We start from the raw sequence: 3,894 nt of genomic DNA, 5'->3' as shown, positions 1-3,894 counted from the left end.
GGCCTGCGGCCGCGCCCGGGCCCGGAGCCCGCAGGGGGGGAGGCGCCCCGGGCCCTTCGCTGCGGGGAGGGCGGCGCCCGGGGCAGGCCCCGGCCTGGGGCCGCCTCCCAGGGGACGAGGCGCCCCGGGGGGGGGCGGGAAGGGGCCTGGCGGCAGCCGGGGCTCCGGGGCCGGGGCGGTGCGGGGCCCCGGCGCACCGGGGCTGAGCAGCCGTGCTCGGGTGCGCTGCAGGCGGCGGGGAAGGTGCCCCGGAGTTGAGCTGGGCCCTCGCAGGTGATAACTCCCCCTTCGGACACCTCACGCAGGATTTAAGCTTTTACTTAGAGCTAAGGAGAAAAACAAAACATAACAAAACCTCCTGGATGTGTTGCAAAGGCCGGGCGGTTTTAACTAGCCCTAAGAGCCTGTTCCCCTGAAGGCAGTGTATAGTCGTAAGCCCAAGGATGGGCTGAGTGTCAGTGCCGCTCAGTAATTCACTGTTCGCTTGTTTTAGCAGGGGCATCTGGCCACTCCTTGTTGTCCTTTGTTGGGTCACTTTGAGCAACTTTAACTCTGTACAAAGAAATGCTACGTGCAGAAAATATACAGCTTGAAAATGTACAGCAATTATTTACAAGTTCACAAAAAATAACAAGGTTTTAACAAATTGCTAGACTAGGCCTTAGTGCGTTCTCCACCCCGGACAAGACACTGAAAGTGTCCTATCTATCTGTTACCTCAGCTTTGATAAGTTGCCATCAGCTGCTGAATCTGTTGACATGGGTGACACAACCAATCGAAGATAACTTTTAGTTATTTCATGACTTTCCATGGTGGCATTTTTTCCACTTGAATTCTTGAGCTACTAGCAGCCTTCATCTCAGCAAACCTGCCTCTAATTTTACTGCTCTCACTTTTTTACAGACACAGCGCTGTCTCATAGTTTCGCAGCGCCCCAGAAGCCGGGGCCGTGATTGTGCAGCCAGGCCATGTCGTGGAGGCTGGGCCTCGGCTCCTCGGCGTACAGGTAGCTGAGGCCCTTCTGGGGGATGGGGCAGTTACAGAGCAGGGCAGAGGTTCCCCTCTCTGATCGCTCCTTATCTTTTGCTCGTAGGTGATGTCACCCTGCTCAACATTAGGCAAGAACTTAACTTTACCTTCACCTCTGCCTAACGGTCAGTGCTGCTCAGTAGTCGCAGCCACCAGCAGCTTGAGTTGTCTTAGTGACAATGCTCATATCTAAAGAGAGTCCTGCCCCTGTTACCATGGTTCCTTCAGGAACCTAATGCTTTGAGCTGCGATGTGTTTTGCTATACTTAACTTTTGCTTTTAATGAGCAGTGGACAGTTTCATGAAAAGTTGTTAGTTTGAGATACCAAAACGGAGTTGAAGTAGTGATAATGTATTTATAGCTTAAGCATATGCAAATCTAATTTTAAATATACAGACTGTAAAGAATTATGTAATATCTTTAGATACACAGAAATAGGTTTAATTCATGTTAAGTACTTGCTCTGCAGTGATAGCAATATTTGTATATAATGTTTTAATGCATATGTTTGTCATATCTTGCTATGGGTATCAGTAACCCCTGAAAACAACAGTAGCTTGTAATGCCAGTTTGTAGAACAAGTTGTTCTGTGATAAGTTATTTAATTCTTGCAGTAAAGCAAATCTTTTCCTCTAACTTTTATTGACTAATGTGCCAGCTAATAAGCTACTGTTTATCATGTGATTAATTGAAGGTGCTGTTATTCGATTTTTGATCCTCTGCTTGTGTTCATTGTCCATTTGATAAGCATCGAGTCCATCCATTCCTTTTAGCAAACAAGCTTTATCATAAATAAGCAATTCTTTCATCAGCAAGCTCAGAAGAACTGTCAACAACATCAGGTATTCTTGGCGCCGTCCGTCTTATTGCCAAGGACTGTTGACAATGGCTTCTCAGTGCTTTATCTTTGGAGTATTCTACTTTGTTAGTTGTGGATGTCTTTACCACTTTTTTTCACTCTAATGGAGATGTTGGGTTTACTCTGATTTAAGCTCAAATTTAATCGATTAAAGCTGTGCATCGTGGGGTTAAATTTTAAAGTATTAACCACAGTGGTTAAGCTTTGGTTGCTAAGCTGGAGGGTTAGAGAGAGCCTAAGTCCTAGGCTATAGGACAAGCAGGATATATCCTGAGAATGACCTGGCCAATTAATTTCGTATTGGTTTAACTAACTGAACGTAAAGCAATATTGAAAGATTGAAACCGACATGAGATGAATATAGAGAGATTTATGTTATATTAATGTCAGATCACTTTAAAAACCAAACCTGTTTCACATGCATCGTCAGAATAACGAAACATGTCATGGTACTGTGACTTTCTTCTCCCAGAATGATCATACCTGCCTATTTTGAAATGCGAGTTTCCGCATAAGAAGCTTATTGCCAAAAGATAAGGTACTTCAACCTTATCAGCACTTATGATGTATATCATTTTCCTAACTCTGCTTTCATAGAAGAATCAAGAGTAGCATTCTCATTAAAATAACCGGTATGTGATCCTTAGCACAACAAAAACTGCTGCTTATTAATTATTCATCAGCAAAATAAAAATAAATGCATTTTAAAACCTAAATGATCTTAAAACAGACAAATGCTCTCATACTCCTTGCAAGCAAGGCAATGATAGTAATTATAGTAACCTTTGTATTAATATTTATTGCTTTTGTATAGTAGTGCCTCTGAGCCTCTGTCATTTCTCAAGGCAGTATTAATACTATTTGGGATTAGGTGAGAGCCTAAACAGCTTCCTCTGGAATATAATAAACCTTGCTGTATAAAAATTATTTCAAGAAGAGAAATGTTAAAAATGTTAAAGTTCATGCTCACGCTATCCTCCCAAGATTCAAAGAATCGAAGTAAAATGTCCTTAAGCCCAAATCTGTAAACAATGTATAAATTTTTGAATTATGAGGACATACACTGACGGCATATGCCTTATTTTTTGTACCTTATTTGAGAAGATAAACATTCTTGAGTAATGGCAGAACTACAAATTGCTATTGACCCAATTTTTTAAAATACCTTAGTTTTCTATTTAGAGTTGTATAATAGCTTGTCCCCGTTTATTCCGCTGAACATCTGACCTCAAATTATAATTATTCTGCTGAACATCTGACCTCAAAATATAATTATTTTCCTCATTTTTTTCACATAAAGTTATCTTAGCTACAGATACAGTTCTCTTAATAGAATATTTTCTGCTAGAAGAGAATCCATCATCTTTATTACAGTCAAAGCCTTGTTCTACAAAGTCTTTAGGGAGAGGCGCGTTCCCGATTTAGACAGTTAAAGCTTTGCAGGATTAGACTCTGCCCCAAGTGCTAATTCAGGGTCGGGTATTGCATCACCGACGTAAATGAAACTGGGATCAGGCCCCTGTACGCGGATGCTTCTCATCCAGCAGTTATAAAACTCTCTGCAAGAGTGTAAAGTGATACTTGGTGATATGCGTGACAGGCGGTCGTACCTATGTGGGGTGGAGCATCTCTCTATAAATGTTGTAATTTGTGTTTTTGTTTTAACTCAGGAAACAAATACCTGACACGCCTAATGAGCAAGCGTTTGTGTACACTGCTGGGAAGGAACACGCCTCTGCCCTTGGGAAAGCACCTGCATGCCTTAGTCCTCTCCCTATCGATCCTGAGTGGTGAAGGCATGGCAGATAATTTCCTGGCTGCTTTGAGCTTTAACTCTGTCACTCGGTTTTTGGCTCGCTTGTTCCTGCTGCGGGCGCTTGAGGCTTGTGAGCACGTTGTCCGGAATGAGGACGTCGCGGGGGGGGGGGGGGGGGGGGCTGCAGACGCCCACTGTTTTCTGATGCTTCACAAAATGCTTCGTCTTTGCAACAGTGAATGCAGCGAT

The 3,894-nt window shown here is 43.4% G+C and overlaps 1 long non-coding RNA gene across 2 annotated transcripts; it reads left to right on the top strand.

The window, feature by feature from the left end:
- Positions 1-156: 156 nt before the first annotated feature.
- On the top strand, positions 157-3,794 carry LOC138061063 (uncharacterized). 2 transcript variants are annotated; one of them, XR_011134684.1, is made up of 4 exons: positions 157-273; positions 904-1,006; positions 1,094-2,427; positions 3,560-3,794. It is a non-coding gene; the product is annotated as an uncharacterized lncRNA (long non-coding RNA). The 2 variants fall into 2 exon arrangements; XR_011134683.1 differs by lacking the exon at positions 3,560-3,794 and having other exon boundaries at positions 1,094-2,605.
- Positions 3,795-3,894: the final 100 nt, after the last annotated feature.

This window comes from Struthio camelus, chromosome 15, assembly GCF_040807025.1.
Source record: "Struthio camelus isolate bStrCam1 chromosome 15, bStrCam1.hap1, whole genome shotgun sequence".
Taxonomy (NCBI): Eukaryota; Metazoa; Chordata; class Aves; order Struthioniformes; family Struthionidae; genus Struthio; species Struthio camelus.
Note: the sequence above shows the minus strand (reverse complement) of the source record. Positions and strands in the feature narration are given on the sequence as shown.